The 24,766-nt window shown below is 36.5% G+C and overlaps 1 pseudogene; it reads right to left on the reverse strand.

Annotated features, from left to right (window-relative positions):
• Nucleotides 1–255: 255 nt before the first annotated feature.
• LOC120149261 lies at nt 256–23,970 on the reverse strand (annotated as a pseudogene).
• Between the last annotated feature and the right edge of the window lie 796 nt (nt 23,971–24,766).

A 24,766-nucleotide genomic window follows, 5' to 3' on the forward strand; every position in this document is an offset into this window, starting at 1 on the left:
TTTGTTGGTGGTTTATATCCTCTAATGTGATTCATTTTCTTTAACAATCAGATCTATTCACATATATTCCGTTGCTAGATGAGATTTTTATCTTTTCCTTGCACGGTCGTGATATGCTTTTGAGTGGCTAAATATTTAATGATTTTAAAAGAATATCTCAATTATGTATCTAATTTACGAATTTCATAAATTTTTATTATAATTTTGAATATTTCTATTTATTAATAAAATTAGCTCTTTTTTATATTTTTTAAAATTATACTTGTTAAATAAAAAAACATAATTAAACAGGTATTATTCATCTCTCAATCACTAAAACAAGTTACTCAACACTGGATAATTTAATCATAAAAAATTTGGCCCTAAAGCTTCTTCCTAAACGTCTTCAGAGGTATTCCCGTAGGCTTTCACCACTCATGCTCTCCATCTCCTTCACAATATCTTGAGCTAACGATTTCACCGGCACTTCCACATCCTCCAGCAATTCGCCCAGGAACGGGATGGTCTCCGGCAGCAGTACCAAGTATTCTTCTTTTAAATTGTCCAGAAACTGCTTCACTATTCTCAACCCCAACACTCGAGCGTGTATCTTCTCGCTCCGAGTTTGCATCAACACCTGCAGTAATTTCAGCATACACAAGAACAGGTTCGGCAAATTAGGGTCAGAGCTTGATGCAACCATCGGAAAGACGGCAATTTCATGCTCAACAAGGGGAAAAGAAACCCACCTCGTGGTTCAGAGGCTTCCATAGTAGGTCGGTTCCAGCGGTCACAGCCATCTGACCTATACAGATAACTAGCAAGTCATCTACTTCCTTCACAGACGGTACATCAGGATTCTCATCGATAGAAGTCGGTGGCTCTATGACAAGCTGAGAAACAATGGGTTTCAATAAAACCTGCATATGAATTTGGGAACGTTTCATCAGTTTAAACCAATCGGAAACAGGATAAGCTATTCATGAACCGAATGAATTATGATAGTATTCATTCAACAGCCATTTGTTGCTCATAATTTATAACTAAGACGGGACACGAAACAGAAGCTTTGATAACAAGTAGAGAGCCACTTCATGTATGCGTCCAACAGTTGAAATTCATAAGATTATCACAAAACCACTTCACTCACGAGAGCTGCTTCCGGATGAAGCCATGATAGGAAATAGGACTATAAATGAGACGAGACAGATCGTTAGCTACTCGAGATCGACTCGATCAAAGCTCGATAAATACTCGGATCGAATGGACTCGACTCAAGTTCTTAACAAACCGAAACGAGTTACTTGATATTCGACTCGAAAAGCTCGTGATCAGCTCGAAAATATAATATATTAAAATTTTATTTTTTAAAAAATAAATTATTAATACTATTAACATTTAGGTATTGATTTTTTTTTTAAAATACAATAAGATTTTTATGTATTTAAGGTCCAGGTTCGAGTTTGAGGTTTCAATCGAGTTAAATTTAAGAATTTTTTTTCATTTCGAGCTGCTCATGAGCTTCAGTTCAGGATTTCGAGTTCGAGTCAAACTTGAAAACCTTAAGCTCGCAAGTTTTCGAGTCGAGCTCCATTTCAGAGTGTTCGAGTCGAGCTCCATTTCAGAGTTTTCGAGTCGAACTCAGCAATACTCGAGTTCAACTCGTCTCGTTTGCACCCCTAGTAGGAAACATCATTATTTACTGCTCCAAGTCACCTAGACATTCGCTCGAAATATATATACACATGTATCTTCCAACTTAATAAATATGATGTAAACATAATTAGAAAATACTCCATGCACTATAAAAATTGCATATAGAAAATAAGATTCACAGACCTGAAAATTTGATGAGTCAAGGAATTTCTGCCTTCCAGTGTCATGGAGAAAACATTTATGTAGTGATGATAAGATCAGCGCCCTAAGATGCCAGCTTTTATGTGACAATACGCTGGTTCCGAGATTCCCATCCCCCTGGGCCTTGGCTTTCTTTTTCTTCCGAACTAAATTAGAAGCTGTGAAATCTGCAGGATCACCAAGCAGCTGTTCACAACCCTTGACCAAGTACTTGAAGTAGGGGACAAACAGAGACCTGCATTAATGGAAGGATAAGATTCTAAACCAGTTGATATATGAATAAAAACCAAATTCTTAAAACAAACGAATCAGTCTAAACAACGGAGAACTCATATTGCAGCATTTTTATGATAAAAGTTCTATGTACGATAGCCTAGAACGGCACCTCAATCAAATTTGTATAACTGATAAATTCATGCATCACTTGTCACAAATGAAAATGTTGGACTAATCTAGGACCAGAAACCTTCAATATACAAAGTATAGATAAACAAGCTGTACGAAAAAAGGAATTCAAAGGGAAAATTCTGGTATCTGAATGACGAAGATGAAGGTGAACCACACGACACTAAGAAAAGAAAATCCCAAGCTGACCATTACTCTGAAACAATATATATATATATAAACATATATAAGAAACTTTATAAAGAATTACTGACCTATGATTCTCCACAAGTTTATTAACCAGGCTATAGAACGATATAGCCCTATCAATATTACCAGTTCCGCTACCAGCAACATCTTCAAACTCTGCCTCAGCCCACTCAATACTCTTGGCAAAAAGAGGTTTAAACATATTCTCACTAAGTTTCATTGTAAGTGATACTATTGTATCGATGACACTTTTTTCTACAACATTGATAGTTTGAACTGTAACAGGCTGCTGCCGGCGAAGATCAAGACCAACCATGCACTGGTAAAAAATCTTTGCATAGGAACCACTAACTGTTGTCCTGTCCATTTTACTAACCAGGTCCGCTAACATTTGGAAAGCAATCACCAAGCTTGAGTCTCCAGATTTAACAGCACCCGAGTATATCTTTAGCAAAGGCTGAATAGTAAGTCGAACCTGGCAACAAAATCAGAAGAAACATAACAAGGATTAGCTGACAGTATAATTGAAAATTTACAGATGGGGAGAGGGAAAACAAAAAAGTATAAAATAATAACAATCGAAGACTTACAGAGATTTTATCAGTCAGGAGCTTTCGCACTAAATCAGCTCTTGTTTTCAGCTTTTGATCTGATGTCAACACATACGCAGGATGAAGTACCATGAGTTCTATGAGATCTCCAAGATAAGGGTTTAAAAATCCCCCAAGCTTCTCAACAACCGCCTCCAAAGTGAGAAGAATTGAGTGCAAAATGGAAGTACATTCAGCACTTCCGCTTTTGAAATTAGAACCCTCAGAAATTTCACGGGACTTCTTTATAACATTTTCCATCATACAAGGAAGCTCAGCCAGTGCCTTTAGTCCAAGAACATTAACCAATGTACCAGTTGTTTTAAGGCAGCTGGAAGAGAAAGCCATATTTTCTGAACAAATTCCTTTTGTAACTGATGCAAGGCACATGCCAAAGACTGAATGATTAGAAGAAAACCTCTGTGCCAGAATATCCAGTGTTGAAAGTGCAGCAAGTTTCAATGAAGCATTTGATTCATCCATAGAACCATCAACTATCTGAACAATTTCTGCACACATCTTCTGAAAAGATTTGAGTGAAATATCATCCAAATGGAGCTCATTGCTATTTGACTTTGGATCCAGTTCTCTTTTCTCCTTGCGTTTTGACTTAACAGAGACGTGCTCCTTCGCTGTTTCACATAATATCTCAAGGGCCTGTTTGCAAGTACAATTTTATTGGTTAAATAATAAGGTCGTCATTAAGAATCTAAAATGGTATAAAGATGACCAACAACAAGCATTTTGAGATAGACTAACACAGTGACATTCAAAATTTTCATTTTCCCCCCTATAAAATCAAAAACTTCATGATGGAAGAAATCTCAGTCCCAAAAATAAAAATCCCGAATATAATGGAAACAGAATAATATCAGACTAAGTAGCCATATCTACCTTTTTTCGGACAGTGATATCTGCATTCCGAAGTAATTTGGTGATGTATTCAAAGCAAGTGTTAGGCATCATACTCATTGTAATTATCTTCAAAATTGATTGCACACATGCCTTAAATTCTTTCCAACTTGTAACCGAAATGCCTATTTTCTTTCTTCTATTATCAACAACTTGTAAGAGAAAGACAACCTGCTCTACAAGTTCTCCAAGTTTTCTCTGCAATAAGCAAAACAATATTCATATCCATATAATGCTGCTGACTACATTAAGAATAAAATGAGAATCAGAAAAATAAATAGAACCTTAGTCACGCAAACAAGTTGCATAAAAGCTTAAAATGATAGTTTTTTTTTTATAGGAATTGGATGTCTCATTAAAAAACCCCTTCATAATCATCGAAACACAAAGCATAGATCAGAAATGGTTACACTAGCATTAATAAAACAAAGCAACCTAGATTAAATCATCTAAAAACATAAGCAAAATCTAACCTACCATAGTTGTGTAAAAGGATTAGTGCGGACAAGACTCTTTCTGTCACTGAATAGTTGAAAAGTGGGTTTATAAAAAATGACCCTCACTCATAATACAAGTACAAACCAGCCAACTTACTTGAGTTACCTCAACTGGGTTAATACTTGGCTTAACTCAATCATAATTAAGATAAGCTTGAGGTCAAGTGGCTCAATTAACAAGTATTTTAATACTCAACTGAAAGTTGAATGTTAGTGAGACGTATGTATCTCCTTTGTTGTGTTGAGCTTGAGCCTAACATTGTACCAATTCAACTCAATATTACCCTATTTCAGTCTATCCACAACTATTACGCAATTAGATACATAGAATTTTTGAACTGATAGCATAGTGTCATGCAATTTGTCAAAAATGAAAAATAATATCATCCGAATTAGAAAATAAATAAAGTTAGGTAATATATCATTATAAATGCACATGTACAAAACACCCGGTTGAAACTCTGGGCTTGATAACTGCAATATTTTAGCTAACTATAAAGCATGAGAAACTCTAAAGTGAATTCCTACCTGGATACTATCTGAATTCTCCCTTGATTCAAGCTTCAATGCAAATTCTGGATCTTGCAATTTGTGTAAAACAAAATCCATGGTGAACACCAATTGCATAAACAGTTCTTGAGAGAGATCATTCAAACTCATTAATTGTAGAACCTTTAATAGAGACGGAAGCCAAATCAAGCATGAGTACTGCCCACATATTTGTATGGCAAAGGAATACTCCCAGTCTTGGCGTGCTGAATACAACAAACTATCTGAAGTGTATGTCTGTGTAAGGCAAGATAGTCCTTTACTTGAAACTAACGAATGGAAGAGGAGGACAACCAATGAAGCCAAATTATCACTCTCCCCTAGAATCCTGCAGAAGACAAAGTTAATCCAAGCAAACACTGAAAAACCCAACTAGAATGATCAAGTTCCAAGTCCAGATGTTACCTCAATAGAAACACAACAATTGACAGCCTCCTATGCTCAGTAATTTCAGGCAATATATTTATAAAAATCTGAACAAGCCAAGTGAAAGTATTTAGTAACACCCACATCCGGATATAACTTAGGAAAGAAAACATTTAAGATAAAATTACCTGAAGCAATTCTTCTGTATTGTTGGTCTTAGATAGCCAACATGGAACAACAGCAGATATAAGATCTTCAAATACATGTTGAGAATGGCTATCAATCTGTAGGTAGATATTAAGAACAGTATCATTAATAAATAAATTATCACTGCAAAATGCAAATAAGATTTTGAAAATTTTGCAATATTTCATATTCAAAATATATATATATATATATATATATATATATATCACATTTTCAATGAGAAATTTGACCAACTGGATACACACAGTCTAGTAAATAAAAAGCCAGCAGATAGTTTAATAAACCTGTGAGACTGCTGATTCTCCAATAACAGTAAGTATATCCACTATGTGCTCCAATATTCTATTAGGAACTAACTTTGCCACTGTGGATAACAGTGTAAAAACATGATTACGGATTGCTCCATTCTTTGTCAAGTGAGCACAATCAACCAGCAGTTTGATATCAATTTCATCTACTATACCATCCTGCCATGACATAGTTGTTATCTAAAAATCAATAAAGGGAGAAGGAACAAACAAAGGGGAACCAAAGTAGTTGAATGTTGTACACCATTTTCAACTGCACAACAGGAGGCATACCTTAAGGGGACTATTTTCATTCATGGATGAATTGAAAATATCATCCAGAACTAACAATAACGTTTGCTGTATGTAGAAAATTGCAGTAGACTTCGACTGAGGAACACCAGAAGTTTGTAACCACTTTTCATCTTGAGTGGGAACATCACGTATCCATTCATCAGAGAAAGCTTTCCCAAGAAGCTTAAATAAGGGGCCAACAATAAACTGCCTAAAACATTAAATAAATGCAATTATTTTGAGGGAGAATATCTAGACTTGATTAAAAATGGCAAGGCTTTGATGGTTGAACAAATATCACAGAAATCCAGAATCAGAAACACATTGATCAGATATAGAAGCATCAGTTATATGCATACCTGTTTGGTATGTCTTTCTTCAGAAGCAACACATCAAGAAGGGAGCACAGAAAATAGACAGTTTGTTCTCCAGTAGAAGCTAAATCATAACCAGACTTTGGATTCTCAGCTGATTTCTTTTTCTTCTTTCCATGAGCTGAAACAACTACGAGTGAATCCTCCTTCAACACAAGATAAAGCATCTCACCTACTGTAGATGAAGCAATCTATGACATCCAGAAGAAAGCAGTTGATTATTACAGTTGCCTTCATACAATAAAAAGGGTCTCCTAGAGGGACATATTGTTTAACATAGAACCTAGACATGAAGGAAATATAATAAATTTATCATAATTCAAAAATGACCTTGTTGTCATGAAAAGTTCCAAGTTACATGATATTTTAATCAAACCCTCTTCAAACAACTAAAAAACACATTCAGGTGCATTTGGTCTTTCATCATTGTACTATTGATACAAACCATTGGATGCCACTGAAAACCAAGAACTTATTTTCACATAATCAAATTGCATTAAGCATAGGACAGAACAGTAGAAAACATCTAAAAATCTCTTCCATGCATAATTCAACAGACATGCAAAATTTAGTACAGTTTAGTCCTATTTTTCTTCAACAACTTCAAGATCAACCAAATGTGAACTATTATCTTGGCAGAGCAAAATGCTATATCTGGTTATTTTAGGCACAAGTGAATCAGGAGTAATATTTGGAAATGCAATAAACAATGTGCTTCCATTTTCTGAAAGATGAGAGAGAGTGTCAGGGAGAAAGTGGGAGAGAGAGAGAGGTTTTCAGTTGGTCAGTTTTCCGGTGAGGAGTGGACGGTTTTCGTTGACAATCTGAGTAAAAGGGTAACTAGGAAAACTCTTAAGGAAATTTTTCATCAACAGGGGAGTGTTGTTCGTGTCTACATTCCGAATAATTCCAACAAGCCGAATTATAGAAATTATACGTTTGCTTTCGTCCAGTTTGCTAATGAGGATGGATTGTTGAAGGCGATAGCAAATATTAATGGTATCTGGATTGATGGTAAGAAAATCTCAGTAGGAGTTGCTAAGTACCAGAAGAAGAGACTAAAGCAGGCTGGTAGAAGTAACGACAGTAAGGAAGTTGATAAGTGGAAAAAGGATACGCATCGGAGTAGAAGAGCTGGATCAAAATCTTATAGCCGACTGAGAGATGAGAGATCTTACAAGGATGCGTTAGCATCTTTGGATGGAAGGAGAGAAGGTCCGGCGTCTAAAGTGATTTGGGAAGGCCATAAAGACAAGGAAGTAGGGGTGAGGAATTTGTGGGAAATGCATATTCCCCCAGACGAATATGATTGGGTGAAAAGATCAATAACTGGGATCATTAAATCCCATTTTGATCTGGGGACAGTAGTGAAGGGGTTGGCTAGTAAAGGGATCAAGGTCAAGGGAACTAAATGGGGTTATACCTGGAACTCTTGCATTATAACCTTTGGGTCGAAGGAAGAGTTCGAGGAGGCGTGGAAAAACAGAAGGGATGAAGTGTCACTTTGGTTCGACTGGCTTGATCCACTTATGAGTGTAGATGGAGTCCCGATGGCTTTCTGTTCAGTGGAGTTGTATGGAATCCCTTTACTATGTTGTAATGTATCTTTTTTGGAAAAGCTGGTCTCAAGGTGGGGGAAATTGGTGTGTATTCATGAGTCAACGATCAGAAGAGAGGATTTGGCGGTGGCAAGAGCTTTGTTGAGGGTGGCGAGTCCTTATGATATACAGGATTCTGTTACCTTGGGTGCATATGGGAGATCGTATAAGGTTAAGATTAGTGTGGGATCGGTCAGTTCTAAACAGGAAAGTTTTTTTGCAGAAATTCTTCAGGTGGCCGGAGATGGTGTGTCTAGAGTTGATTCTTCATCGGAAGAGAAAGAAGTCCGGAGTTCAGGTGGAGTAGGTAGCCCACAATTGCCAGCTGAGAATTCTAGGGACACAGTAGACAGATGGTTGGTAGGTGATGTCTGCACAACAGTGGCAGGCGGCAGTGGATGTAAAAATTTAATGCTGCAGGAAGGAGAAAGTCAACCTAGTGGTGCTAAGGTGTCAGGTTTTTCTGCAGAAGATTTGAATTTTAAAGAGGACTATAGGGGCCTTGGTCTAAGGAATGTCTCTATTAATGAATCTGAAGAAGCCCATTTAGAGGGCTCGAGTGAGTCCAATACTAATATCTACAGAATAGTACCTTCTGGGCCAGCTGTTAATTTATTAAAACTGGGATATGGTAACCGTTTGGAGTCTCGAGTGGAATTGGCAGGTTCTCAGCAGCAATCTGATTCGGATAAACTAAAGGTGCAGAATTGGGCTAATGTCCCGGCAGACTTAAATCCAAATTTGTTGCCTGCTGGGTCTTCACAATCTAATAGGGAGTATGATTCACCAGCTAATAATCTAATTCCAGGGGGCATGATGTTAAATTAAGTAGGGTGGAGGTTCAAGGAGAGTTTCAGCATTCTGTTTTGGTAGACTCAAAACTGCAGAGTTCGAATACTGATTTGTCAGGTTACAAACATATTTCGATTGAGGGTGGGTTCACGGATAGAGTACAGTCTCAATCTGAAGGGATCTCAAATAAGCCAAATAAGGATCTGTTAGAGGAAGTAGTAGTCTTGGAAAATGACTATTGTAGGGGGGTTGGAACTGAACTGATTAGGGATAGAGACAGATCGTTGTTCCAGCAGAGAAGAAAACTTTGTCCCAAAAGTTTGCCCATAGAGAGGAGGAGAATGGCCAGCTATAAAAGACATTATACCAGGTCGAGGGTGAGAATTAACTGGTTTGAGAATAAACACAAAGGTATTCCGGTGAGAAAGGATTTGCAGCCTCCTTCAATAAATATGGAAGGTGGAAGGGAAGTGATTTTAAATGGTGCAGCTGATGATCAGAACCCTTATGTGGCACCAAATAATTGTAATAGTTCTTCGGAGGTCTTGGCAGTAGTTCCTTTCTCTGTTGTAGGGTCAGGAAGGTCTAAAAGAAGGGAGAGAAGAGTTTTAACAAGGGAAGCAGTTGATATGGTTAATTCTCCTTTTGTTTTTACTCCTCAGTTCTCGAAGGCGGTTGAGGAAGCGATGGTTACATGGGAAGTATGTAAAGTTCTAGGAATTTCTTTCAAAGATGGGAAGAAGGCTTTTTTGGACAAAATTATCAACCTTGAAGAGGGTTCGGCTGAGAGTAGGGAACAGGGGAAGTCAGGGGTTTAGTCTCTATTTCTCTGTTGACTAGCTATAAGGATTTGGTGTAGATCTTCTTGTTATGATAAATGTCAACATTATTTCTTGGAATGTAAGGGGTCTTGGAAAAAAGGAAAAGTCAAGAGTTGTAGCTAATTTGGTGAAGAAGAATAAGCCGAACTTGATTCTAATTCAAGAAACAAAACTAGAAACTGTTTCTTTGGCTCTTAAAAGAAGGATAGGGGGAGATTCCTTAGAGGAGGGATTGTTGCGCCAGCAGTGGGATCTGCTGGTGGATTGATGATTATGTGGGATGAAAATGATTTTGAAGTTTCGAACAGCCATCTTAATGGCAGATTCATAGCAGTCTTTGGGAAGTTCAGAAATTCAAGTGAAGAGTGTCTGATTATCAATGTATACGGTCCATCAATTGAAGCAGAAAAGGAAGATTTTTTCAGGGAATTGTTGGAGTTTGTTTCGGCTCAAAATATGTTAGTGTGTATTGGGGGAGATTTTAATGTGTATCTTGATCCGGACGAGAAGTTGGGAAAATCACAAAACTGGCATTCTATTGATTTATTTAGAAACTTCTTACAACAATCACATTTAATTGATCTACCTTTGGTGGGAGGAAGGTATACTTGGTGCAATAATAGAGAAGACTCGACTTGGGAAAGACTAGACAGGTTCTTAATCTCTGGGACGTTTCTGTCATGTTTTCCAAATGTAGTGCAAAGTCTCTTGCCTAAATCCCTATCTGATCATAATCCAGTCTCATTAGAGGACAAAGCTGTTAATTGGGGACCGAAACCATTCAGGTTTTTTAATTATTTACTAGAGGAGGAAGGATTTGAGGAATTGGTTAAATCTTCAATGCTTGCTATGAGGGGGAGAAATAATAAAAGGGGTATTTTCAGTATCTTAAAAGGTACTAAAAATTCAATCAGAAAGTGGTCCAGCAGTAAATTTATTGGGATCCCTGAGTCGATTTCTGATTTAGAGAGGAATATTAATGAATTGGATCTTAAAGCTCAAGGTGGAATTCTTTCGAAGCAGGAGTGGGATCAGTTGAGGCTGTGTAGGACAAATCTATGGAGGTTGTATAGGACAGAAGAAAGTATCTGGTTTCAGAAGTCAAGGGCGAGATGGATCAAGGAGGGGGATAGGAACACAAGGTTTTTTCATCTGTCTGCTCTGAACAGAAGCAAAAGAAATGAAATCTTAAGCTTGAAGATAAATGGGAGTGTGGTTTCAGATCCTCAACAATTAAAGGTACATATTTCAGAATTTTTCAAGGCAGCTTATAATTCCAATTCAACATTGGAAACGGAGGATTTACTACTGGATTTTGCTAAGCTATCAGGGGATCAGTCTAAGAAGCTTGAAGAGCACTTCTTAGAACAGGAAATTTGGCAAGCTATAGTTTCATCAGACAGCTCTAAAGCTCCAGGACCAGATGGTTTCACCATGGGTTTCTTTAAAAACTGCTGGCCGATTTTTAAGGAGCACGTGTTGAAATTTTTTGAAGATTTCTATTTTGGAAGGAAATGGGAGCACGGTATAAACCATGCTTTTATCACACTTATTCCGAAGAAGCTTAATCCGGACAGTGTAGAGGAATTTAGACCAATCAGCCTTGTAGGCAGCTTATACAAGATACTTTCTAAAGTTCTTTCGAAGAGACTGAGTTGTTGTGTTGGTGATATTATTAGTCACTCTCAGTTTGCGTTTATACAGGGAGACAGTTGCTGGATTGTGCTTTATAGCAAACGAAGGGATTGATTACTGGAGGAAAAAAGGGTTAAAAGGGGTTGCCTTCAAAGTAGATTTTCGTAAGGCTTATGATTACGTGGAATGGCCAATTTTAATCAGAATAATGTCAGAGATGGGTTTTGGTAAGAGATGGTTGTCGTGGATATCTCAGTGTATTTCAACAGCTTCAATCTCAGTTCTCGTAAACGGGTCTCCATCGGAAGAGTTCCACATGGCCAAAGGACTTAGGCAAGGGTGCAGTTTATCTCCGCTACTGTTTAACATTGTAGGTGAGCTGCTTAATTTGATGATATCTAAAGCAGTGGACAGGGGTCTGTTTCAAGGCTTTGTTATTGGGGAATCTGAAAATTCTGTTCGATTGACACATCTACAATTTGCAGATGACTTGATCATCTTCTGTCAAGCATCTCTCTCCCAGATTAAAAATGTCAAGAGAGTATTGAGGATTTTTAGTGTTATGACAGGGTTGCATCTTAATCTAGCTAAGAGTAAGCTATTTGGTATTAATGTGGAAGAGGAAGTTTTATCAGAATGGGCATCTTCGGTGGGCTGTTCTATTGATTCTCTTCCAACAGATTACTTGGGACTTCCTCTAGGTGCTAAGAAAAACTCAGAAGCCTTATGGGATCCAGTTTTCAAGAATTTTAGTTCCAAACTAGCCGGTTGGAAAGCTAATTGTCTCTCATTGGCGGGCAGGACAGTTTTATTAAAGTCGGTGTTAACATCCCTACCAATATTCTTCTTATCTCTTTTTAGAATGCCTTGTAAAATTGGTAAGAAGCTTAATTCTTTAATGGCCAGTTTCCTATGGGGGATAATGAGGACAAAAGGAAGATACACTGGGTTAATTGGAAATCAGTCTGCACGCCTCTAAATTGTGGTGGCCTTGGTGTTCTTGATGTGAACCTATCTAATCGGGCTCTTTTGGGAAAATGGGTGTGGAAGTTCGCCAATGAAAAAAATACTTTGTGGAAAAGTGTGTTATGTTGCAGGCACAAGGTAAGTAGTAATTCCATGTCTATTTGTAAGGTTTTTTCGCCCAAATCTTCTTGGATTTGGAGAGGGATAGCCACCAATTTCTTGAAGAACGACTCGGAGGGTGAACGTATCAGATCTAACTCCATGTTGAAACTGGGAAATGGAAAGTCTATTGCATTTTGGACGGATTCATGGGCTGATGAGTCTCCTTTAAAAAATCTTTTCCCTAGAATGTATGCGTTGTCAACAAATAAATGGGGTATGGTCGCTGAGTTTGGAAGTTCAGATTCGAACGGTTGGGTGTGGAACATCGATACCAGAAGGAATTTGTGTGACTGGGAGTTGGATCAGTGGCTGGATTTAATGACAAAACTGAAGGACTTTAAACTGACTAATTCAGTTGAAGATTTTCTTTCTTGGTCTGCAAGCGGGGATGGACTGTTTTCAGTGAAATCTTGTAGAAAGGAACTCGGCAAGGTGTCTGGGGAGTCCGATTTATGGGTAAAAGGGGTGTGGCAGGGTTTATCTCCTCCTCGTGTTGAAGTCTTCCTGTGGCAGCTAGCTCATTAGAAAATGGCAGTGAGAGAGGAGTTAGTGAAAAGAGGTTTGCAGCTAGGGGATGAAATTCTATGTTCGTTTTGTAAAAAACAGGTGGAATCAGTTCAGCATTTATTTATTTCGTGTGATGTTGTTTGGGAACTTTGGAACAAGATAGCAAGCTATTGGGATATAGCCTTAGTCCTTCCAAAGGATCCACCTTCTTTGCTATGTTCTTGGGGTGAGCTGAGGGGGAAATCGTTGATTTGGAAATTTATCCCGGGAGAGTATTTTGGTCGATATGGAAAGCTAGGAATACAATGGTGTTCGAAGGTTCCCCCTTGGATAGGATGTCTGTTTTTTATTGCTAGATTCAGGTTATCTAAATGGTTTCTAGCCAAGTATCCTAAGTGTCCTATTCAGGAGGATGTGATGATTGGTGATCCATCTCTTGCAGATGGTATTAAAGCTCTCAACATTTACAATTTTCAGGTTTCTCGCTGGATTCCACCCCCTATGGATTTTTTGAAGATGAATGTCGATGGAGCTGTTAGACTTGATGGCTCAAATGGAGGTATAGGAGGTATTTTGAGAGATTGGAATAGCAATTCCCTTCTGACTTTTTCAGAAAATGTAGGTCAGGGTCCCCCGCCGGTTGCTGAGTTAAAGGCTATTAAGAGAGGCATTGAAATCTATATGTCTTCTTGTTGGGTTTGATTGTGGAAAGTGACTGTAAGTCGGCTGTGGAATGGGTTCATACCCCAGCTTTGGCCCCTGTTTTTATCCTCCCATTAGTTAAAGAGATTTCATCTTTTATCTCGGACAGGGTGCACTCAATTAGACTGATTCCAAGGGTGTGTAATGGGGAGGCTGATAGTTTAGCAAAGATGGGAATTGGTTGATGTTTAGTCGTTTTATCGTTTGAGTTTAGGTTTTTGGTTCTGTTGAGTAGCTTAGTCTGTTGTGTTTTTTCAGTATGGTGTTTATGTTAAATCTTATGTAATTTCGGAGGAGTAATAAAGTTTCTAAGGCACTCTTTTCCTCCTTCTTGGATCAAGAAGGAGGTTTTTAAGGAGGCCTGTCATTCTTATCAAAAAAAATCTTGGCAGAGCAAATATAACGGTTATAACAATATGAAGATTCATGAAGTAATTTTATGATTCATCAAGAGAGAAAGGAAAGTGAATGCAAAGAGAAGAGAGAAGAACAAACAGTTAAACGCAGCAATGCATCTCTGGTTGCACTCTGAATATCACCATTATTGTTGCGAAACAAAAGTACTAGTTGCCGGAACATATGACCCTGACAGAACAAACAAAAAAATTAATTAAAAACCATCACTCAAGATGAACTTTGCATTTTAGGTTTATTTTGAGATGATGAACAGCAGCAATCATTGCACAAACAGATTGATAAACATCCATCCTACGTGATATACAGATGACACCCATCAACTATAAATAAAAAATCATGAACCACAATCATCCACCCTAGGTAGACACAATGAACTCAAAGAACACAAGGGAACTACCATTTTCACTTCAGAGAAAAAACAGTATTCCATACAGGATTAGTTATTAATTAATTGCACAAAGGGATTGTCAATGGATTTCATATGAGAAACTTTTTCAAGAAGGATCTGGCGTGCCCCAGGTTCAGACTATCAATCTAACATCTACCAAAACAATTCCACTTACATAATACAAACTCTGATGCTCGTCAGGTTATGGCACAAGAACATACATATTTGTTTTCTTCCATTTTAAGTATCATACTTCAATATATTAAGTAGGTAAAACATTGAAATTTAAAGTAACCCGTCCCACAAAATGTGCTAGAAGTTAATAATAATAACCTGTGCCTCATTTGTCAAGCCAATGTAGAATTGACTTCTGAGCTTCCGTAAAACAGTAACACAGGGTTCTACTGTGGCAGGGTCTTCTGGAGACTTAGAGTCCAACTGAAACAAGAAAAATAAAAGCTTAGAATTATGTCCCAATATCGCAATACAACGACACAAATTGCGAGGAGGTTCATACCTGCAATGCCTTGAATACATGTTCAGAAAACTGTCCACCGGGAGATGCTGGGGGCATAAAACACATCTAGGACAAACAGAGGACAAAATCATCATCAAACATCTATGACAATAAAACCGTACTTAAATTCAATGATGAAAGAATGGAGAAGATTGCTTATCTAAAAGCCATATAAAAACAACAACTAAAACCCTTACCTCCAAAAGCAAGCACAGAATTCTAATTTCAGTTTCTGACAATTTGTGTGACGAGTTTCTAGGTCAAAATAGCATTGGCTTCGCTTTCTAAGAAGTAGAGACAATAATGACTCAACCTCTTTAACATGAAGAATCGCATTGCCTAATCCTTGGAGCAATGATAAAACCTTTAGCTGCCACCAAGATTAAGCCAGTAAAAAATTTCAACTCATTATCACTCTTCACGCATGAAAATAACAATAATCCATAGGAGAATAGATCCTCCTCTTAAACAGGAAGGAAACATAGGAAACAACTAAAAGGGCAACCTTTCCAGATTCAGAATGGTTTAGAGCAGTATTCAATATGAAAGCAGAATCTTCTCCCTGGTAGATTGATTAAATCTGAAATTGAATGTGGAAACATGATAATATCCTCGTTAAAAACAACACAGCATGGATGGCACAGAAGAATTTTGCCAAAGACGACACAAAACTCAATTTCGTATGTCATGATATTATTTCTATCAGATTTATTAAATATACAAGATGCAACTTCATATGGAAATTGATTATTGCACTTATAATGTAGACTGTTAACTCCATTTCCAAGAAAAGGCTAGAGGAATATCCTTTTTAGCAATAAGTGAGCTGTCTAAATGATTACAAAGAATCAGAACTAATTATGGTTCATGCCCATAAACAAATTATATTAGAGAAGAAATAAAGCACATCAATACCTCTGCTCAATGCTGTCGGAAGACGAGCTAAGCAAACATGTCAAAAAAGAAGGGAGAAAACTTTTGTCTGACAGTATAAGCCTCTTTTGCTGAACCATCAAGCCCAAAAGTTCATCAAGAAAATGGCTCCAAACTGCAGTGTTCCCTGTTATAATCCAATTCTGTTATAATCAGGGAAAAGAAACTAATAAATGTAACCATATGAAAGAAAATATCATCCATCATACCATTTTTCTTGCAGGAGAAGTCCACTTGACACCACAATTTATAAAGCTTTTCAACACAGTCCATGGCAGCAATCTTAGCAGCCTAAAAACAGAATCTCACAAATTTATACACAACAAAGAGCTAAAAAATGAGGGCACCATCATGAGCTTCTAAAACGATGCTAAGCTAGCATTTAAGAATTTGAAAAATGGTAAACCTTATTGTTGCTGGCGAGTGGAAGAAGAAGTGAGGGAAATTCAGCCAAAAGTTCAAATGGTAATCTATCATTTAGCTGAGAACAAAGAAATGAGAAACAATGAAGGCTCTCTACTTGAACTGCAGCAGGAACTTCTGCAAAATCAATGACATAAGATAAGCAACCAGTAATCATTGAATCAGGTATAGTCTCTCGAATTCATTTTACATTGTAACTTTGCACGGTATATATACAAAAAATACTAAGACCTTAATTATCATTACAGTTTTACAATAGTAACTCTTGTAAAGAAACTTAGAGAGAGGCAGATTCATTTAGCAAAGAATCCAGATTACTTGGTCTCAGGAGACATGATAGAATTGGGCAGGCATAAAGCATATGTCAGTATGTCACCTTTTAAAACTGAAAAACAAAAAAGGGGGAAACCAGAAAAACACCTTCGGCTGTATAAAACCTAGACAGAAATCGAACTGGTGAAACTTTGCACTTTCTAAGAAAGTCATGCAGATGCTTCTCAACAAGTTGTTGGAGGTGCTTCTTGAATGCATTCTTCAAACTAGAACCCGACAAAAAGATGAAGAAATCCTGAACTCGGGTTATGCTTTCCTCACTATCATCCTAAAAGAAAGAAAAAGAAACGGTAAGGATATTGCAACTCATCCATCAAATTGGCCACAAAAGGCAAGAGAAAGGGTCACTGACCAAAAAGACTTCAGCATTGACTGCTGAATCAAGTAACCTCCAGAATACGCATGTAAGAATATTTTTATTTAGAGTATCAATATCAGCATCAAATAGCTGATCTAGCAACTTTCTGCAATCCCAATCAAGCATCTTTCATTGAACTGACAAAATAAAAGAACACAGCATTGAATAATTTGAACAGAAAAAAGGAGAAATTTAACACCAAATAGCATCCAAATTGACTCTAACCTCTTGTAGAGAAATGCCAACAATAGAGCCAATAGCTTCCCACTCGGACTTCAGAACTGGAAAGCAAGAATCGAAGAGTACCAAAAAGTTGCCACCTAATAGACAAATCATACAGAACAAGCACTTAGTATAAGAGAAAAAGTGCAGAAACCAACACCAGGGAAGAAGAAAAGGGAATTATGATGAGAGATGATGCAAATAGTTCAATAAAATTGCATACAAAATTTCCTCACTAAAAAGTTGATTTGACATTAAATCACCCACCAAAAGCCACATATTCGTTAGAAGATAGAAGCATCAAAGAGCGCATATTCAATCATCCATAATAAATATATTAAAACAAAAATTTTAGCATAACAGTGGAAGTCCAAAGACTTATACATTCCATGGAAGAGTAAAAAAAACATACTCTTCATTGACATAGAAAATGACTCCATCAGAACCAAAAAGAGAAGAGTCTTTGACGATTTAAAGCTATTGCAACTTCTGATAAGCCAAGGCATATACTCATTAGGTTGCACCAAGAACTCCTCCGATAAACTTCTAACAATTTCCATATTAACTGTAGACACACTTCCACGCTTCTGCATTTTTCTTTCAAACCTGCCGACAGCCTCCACATCAACTGATGATCCAGAGAGCAACTTCTGCAACTTTTAAAATTTCAAAGTATTCTGCTCCAATATAAACTGAAAAGTGAACTATAATTAAATAATGAGAATTAAAGGCAAGAACAAGTAGAGTGCAATTAAAGTAGTCAAATACCTTAAACTTTCACCTAAATTAAATGTACCATTCCCCTAAAATTTTGACAGCAGTTATCAATCCCTCAGGGATAAATATATAGAAATTTCATATACTAGGAGAAGATCTTTACAAACTACCACAGGGAGGTTGCTCCAGTTTGGAAATTCAAACTTAAGATTTGACCAAATAACACAAATCCGACACTCAAATATGATCTTCATCAACCCAAATTTATATTTGCTTTCCCTCCTTGATAAACATAAAAGGTATCTGGCATACTATATCAACATTCAACGTTTGTTCTGTTGTTCCTGACTAATCTCATGTGAGGTTGATGATCACCAGTGGAGATTATTCATGTGAAAGCCCTTGTTGAGCTACAGGTGAGGGGTGTGTTAAGTGGGGTTATCCAACATTTATTAAGTTCGGGGTTCTTATGATCTATATTCAAGGTGAGCCGTCTATCTATTACCAGTTGGTTTTAGGAGGGATGCCTAACTTAAAGTTAAAAATTACAAAGAAACAAAAAGAGGCAATAAATAAAGGAAGTCAAGACTCACAACTTCCTTCCCAGATGCAGCTGCGAGAGTCCGGAAAAATGGCCAATTTATTTTCTTGGCCAAATCCAAAACCCTTAAGCTCAACTATGAGTCTGCATACAGGTGAAATAACACCCATCAATAAGAACAGAAGTACGGCTTAATCGGTCCAATTGTGGCACCTTAAGAAATCAAGTAAAAGCACCTCTGGCAGAATAAGTAGTAATGAGAATATCATGGAAGCAACTTCTTTTAAATAATCTATCTCATCATGGAAGCTGAACACGGCAATCTCTAGGAATGAAACAGCAACATCACAAGACAAAGTAGAATTGACTGATGAACCTGAAAATCAGGAGCATAAGTAGAAAGAAATGATGCCTCTGCAATCCTGATGGGTTAATCCCAGCTATTCTATAAATTCAATTGGACAAATTCCAGCCAGTTGATAAAACTTTACCACTGCTTTTTATAACATGACCAGATTTAATTCAAGAGCAACATATAACCCAGGGACTTCTATTGCAGGACTTCACTCAAGAACTTCCGTTACAAGAGTCCTCCGATTTGAATACTTGATAATCTGCTTAGGTCAACCATTGAATATCCACCATAAATAATAGGGGAATATATAAACAAATGAACTCTCAAATCTAATACAATTAAATCATTGAGCAATGCTGATAAAATACACTAAAGAAGCAGAAGGAATATACATACTGCCTCATAACAAAGCATTTACCTATTTATTTTCTCTTTTTTTGGAAAAGGATGTAAATTGGCAAATTAGAAATAAATCAATAGAGTACTGATGCTTTTTCTGTTTCTCTAGGAGGTTTAAAGGCAGTAGAGGAAACAGTTAAGATTTCAAAATTCTAATTACTGACCTGATGTCAGAAAACTTAGACATCTCTTAAGCACATCACGTAATGCTTCGAGAAGATCTGAAGGACTAATTATTCAGTCAATCCTCCACAGACAGACCAGCACGAACCACAGTTAAATCATCATCACAAAGCTGGCAAAATATGGCATCTCTAATAGCCATGAACCTCTGACAACAGAATCATGGAATAACAACAGTCAAAAATGAAAAAATCTAATGTACACATAATTAATCTAGTATATAAAAATAAATAAAAGAAAACATGATATCTTCTTGCAAAATAAAAGAAACAATTTACTTGTTAGCCAATCTAAAAAACTGCACTACAATTAGCACTTAAGTCATATTAAAAAAGTTGAATGGATACAAAAAATAAGTGAGACTTCCATTTACTGAAGAAAAAACACCAAAGGAGCAGAAAACGTCATGAGGAAGTCGAAGAAGAACAAACAAATAATGGGAAGAATCAAATTCATTTGCAGCAAGAAGGTATAAAAATCACCAGATCAGATAATTCAGGAAGAGTAAAGCAACACTGAATAAACTCAAAAATATAATAATATAGTTCTTTTTTTATAGGAATTAGGCCCCGTTAAAAACCCCCTTCATAATTATTGTTGTGAAACACAATAATCATTGGAAGGGGGAAAAGGGTGCCCATATTTATTACCAAACATAAGAATTACAACCAAAACCAAGCAAACACTCAATACAAAAGACCTCCATTTCAAACCCACCGACCCAATCTCACCAAACCAGAAGCTCATCACTCACTAACCTATCCTGATTTAGCTAAACAGTCAGCTTCCCCATTAATACATCTATTGACATGCCTTGTGATAACATTAAACTGCATCACAGACTTCTGAATTTCTGTGATCAAATCAACGTAAAGAACCGGGCAGAGTTCCGGGTTGTTGATCCACTTCAAAGCAAGAAGTGAATCACTTTCTAAAATCATGGACCCCTTATCCCTCCAAACTGAATCAAAAATAAATCTAACCCAGCTTTGATAGCAAAAATCTCTGCAAGAATCGAGTACAAGGTCCTGTCGCTCTAGAGAAGTAAACCAACTTCTTATTCTCAGCATCCTTTAGCACTCCTCCAATACCACTTCTTCTCCAGTCAAAAGTAACAACCCCATCAACATTCATCTTAAGGAAAAATATATGTATGGAGGAGTGCTATCAAAGTAACAGCCCCATAAATATAGTTCTTAAAAGGCATAAAATTATTGCAGCACCCACAAAAACATTATCATGTCAACTAGATGCATGAAGCAGCAATAAGTACAATGCAGAAAGGAAAACTATATGTATGGTGCATATGAATACCTGTGGCATCAAGAGACTTGATTTTAAGAATAGCAGATCGGTCAAGCCCCGAAAATGTAGCACGCCGAACCTCGGCTACATCAGCACCAAAGCATAAGAGCCTTGAACATATTCAGCGGATCCTAACAATAGATACTAAATAATACCTTAGGATGTGTGATGCAAACCATATTTTGGACTCTGAAAAGGCTGATGATAAATCCAAATTCCCATCCAAAATTTACTCAATAACTCACACACGGTGTCTTCTTTCTGGATTGTACTTTGGCGTCCTAGTAGAACAAACAAGGATCAAAACAAAAACATAAGACCAGAAGCATGAAAAGTTACCAAACAAGCAAAGATATGATGGAGTAACAGTTAAACTGACCTTTAGGAACTTGCTAACAGAAACTCGAAAATGTGATGGATAATTCTTATTGACAGCGGCTAAAACATTCTTGACCAGGTTACTGCAACAGAATTCACAGATGATTTAGAAATAGCATATTAGAACCAGTAATCATGTTAAAAGTAAACATACAGTTCTCCTTCAAGTGATATTTTAGAATTTAAAAAGGAAAAGCATGACTAGAAAAGAAGTTCGCCAACAGAGTTCAAACGTAATAAAAAAAATAAAGATATCAAGTAAATAATAATACCATGTGCACCTGTGGAACAAAATTTAATTGATTAATAATGTTGATAAATCATAAGAGATACCTGATTCAGAAGTTGCCATTTTTCCATCACCCTCAGATAATTTCATGCATGTTAGTAGAATCTTCAAGACAATATGATCCACATAAATTCCTCAAAGGAACTGTTTCTATGACTGATATTAAAGCAGATGAGATGAGTCATCATAAGAACTGCAATAAACAAAAATCAGCTTAGAAGCAACAAGTGTGCCAAAAAATAGGACAAGTAGGAAAATCTAATCAGATTCAAACCTTTGATTAATCAGAGCTTCCAGTATGGCAATGAATCTATCAATATTAAACTCTTCAGATAGTTCCAAAAGAACCGCGCCAATATCCCTTTAAAGCATGCAAAAAAGTTAAATTACAAATAAACCTGGTGGCAATAGAATTGCAGTACTATATTAAATTTCCAAACAATGTTTAAAGAAACAAGGAGTAACCTGATATCCCTCAAAATTTCCAAGGCCTTCTTTGGGAATATGTCAACAGACTGTGACTGCAAAATTTACACAAAGCAGTAGAAAAATAGAAACAAGACAAAGCTGATAACATAGAACCTAACATTTATTGCAAGAATGACTAGATTCTCAAATGAAGTGACTTCAACTAGACCCATTTTGTAAGAAAGGTGCATTGAGCACCTGTTCAAAAGCATCCGTTTATCATATAAACTGATCCTTAAAAGAAAAGAAGTATTAAGGAAGATCTCAATTTAGTAATTTAGCAGAGACGGAATGGCTAAACAGCGACCATATGAGAATTTGCATCAAACTAACATGTTCATCATGAGAAAAGCAGCAGAAACTGTTCACAGTATGCAGAAACAGTTGAAGTTGAAACAAACAAATCCACGAGAGTGATGCCAAGTCTCTCTTTAGAGAAAATAGTTGAAATCAAATCACAAGTGATATGCACGTAAATCTCAAATGAGAAGTGGCAAAACCACATCAATAGAGAATGATTGAAATTAAAATTCATAAACAATAGGAATTTAGGATGAGATGCTTTTTGCAAAATACAGAATTGGCATGAGTAGGATGCTGTACCTGAACAAGATTTATCAAAGCCATAAGGGACAACCGAAACCATTGCAAATCAGTAGACTCCTTTACATCTTCCCTAGCAACCTCAGTGACTGTTCGAATCAAACTATTCACAAGCTTGGGAGACAATGCCACTTTATTTGCTAGTAATCCAACAATCATCAAAGCCCCAGCCTACATTAAAAAATGTATAAATCATACCAATTGCATCTTACAATCAGCAACATCAATGTTGTGTAAAGAATCCCTAAAACAACAGAAGAATAGTATAAGCAATATCAAATGGTTACATTCATGCCTTTAAAGTACCTTGTGATCAGACCTCCTTTTTTACCAGTTCGAAGACCAGACTACAATGGATGGATTCTCTTCACAACATCACTGTCAATGGTTGAGACACAACCCAAAACTTCAACATAACTGCAGTGCAAAAGCTAACCACTGGTCTTGATGCCTGAAATTTCTTTGTTGGAGATGCCTACAGGAGATAGCAATTCATGTCAGAATTAATGGGAATAGCCACCAAATTACACATACGTTATACAGCATAACTTACATAGCTGCACAAGGCCTCCAAAACTCCCATATCCCGAATGCATTTGCACAATAACAGACCTGGGAGGTGGTGCACCGGATGCTTTAACACCATCCAAAAACTTCCATCTACTATTCCTGTACCAGTCAAGAAATATAAAACCATCATTTACAAAACCATTCATCATAATCAAGGGTTAAAAAGGAACCTCATGTTCTCCGTACCCTGAGTTGATTAACTGAATTATACGAACAAAAGCATGTGTGTGTCATGGTATGGAAGCACACACAAAACCAAATCCTCAATGTTGTAAACATGAATCCTGAAAATGCAAATGCCAATCACATCAACATTATCACAACAATAAATAAACAAATAAATTCACCATTCAAAAAAAAAATATCAAAAGGCAAAAAAAATGAATACTTACTTTATTGACGTATCAAGTACTCGAGTGTTTTAAGAGATGCAGGAAGCTGAAGATGTCCGGATAGTAACCGCAAATACAAACTTATCGAGGAATTAAGTCGGTTATTATCATCCACTCCCATCAATTCTCTATCCAATTCCTTACTCTTGAGACTGAACAAATCATTCTTGTAGTTTTCTAAACCTTTCGTCGAGGCCTACTAGAATCTCTAGCCCTATACACAGCATGAAGCAAAATATTTTCCACAGAAATCGAACAAAAACAACCCAAACAGAGATTCTTTTGTGAAACATAAGGACTACACAACGGAAACTAACCTGACAATCCAATGTTTAGAATGGTGTCGATATCGATGTCGGCAGCCTCTTTAGGGTTGAATAAAACGGAAGGGCGAGTGAAAGGTCGCTTCTGAGGTTCACTGTCGTTGAATAAACGATTTAATCGCCTGCAACTGCGAAGCTATCGAGCTCGCCATCCTGTTCCTTGAAAATCAAAGAGGGAATGAGATTTGTGATTCTTAGAATCAAAAGAGAGGAACTGCTACACAGCAGAAGTCAGCCCAAGCCCCAATCAAAACCCTAAAGCGCCGCACTGGGGTTTAAGCTTAACCGCTTTTTCTCAAGCTTCCTTCTAAAAAAAATATATGGGATATTAAAATAGCCTTTTTTTTTATATCGAAAAGAAAAAACTTTCAAGGTTTTTTATTAAACAAGCGATTACAAAATATTATTGTTCTAAATATTTTTAATTATTTAATAATAAACGTTCAATTAATTATTTTAGTCATTAGCGTTCAAACCCGTAACCTCTATATAATAATCATCCTTTAACCATCGAATTAAGTTAATTGTATAAAAACTTTCAAAATTTAAAATAGTATTTATTGACCGTAGAACATGCTGTGTATACGATTTGGTAATTTCTTTTATTACTCATTAATTTTTAATTTTTTATTTTAATTTCTTTTATTTCAATTTTAAATTTTAAATTTTTTTATTTGTTTGCTTTTATAAGATAATCTAAATCAATTCGAGTACCCGTCTAAATATAATGGTTTTAATCGATTTTCCCCTCAACCCTAGAGCATATTTTTTTACAATTTTAACTTTTGTGTGAGAATTGGGTTGGATGTGAGATTATACTTTTTATCCTCATTTATTCAATAAAATGTCAAAAAATATATCTCATATTTCATTAAACTTCACTTACTTTCTTATTCAGCATTTTACTTGTAATGTTTTATTTTATGATAAAAAGGTTTTAATATTGGATTAAATAGTCATTTT

This window comes from Hibiscus syriacus, unplaced genomic scaffold (genome assembly GCF_006381635.1).
Source record: "Hibiscus syriacus cultivar Baekdansim isolate YM2019G1 unplaced genomic scaffold, ASM638163v2 tig00110999_pilon, whole genome shotgun sequence".
NCBI classification, from domain to species: domain Eukaryota; kingdom Viridiplantae; phylum Streptophyta; class Magnoliopsida; order Malvales; family Malvaceae; genus Hibiscus; species Hibiscus syriacus.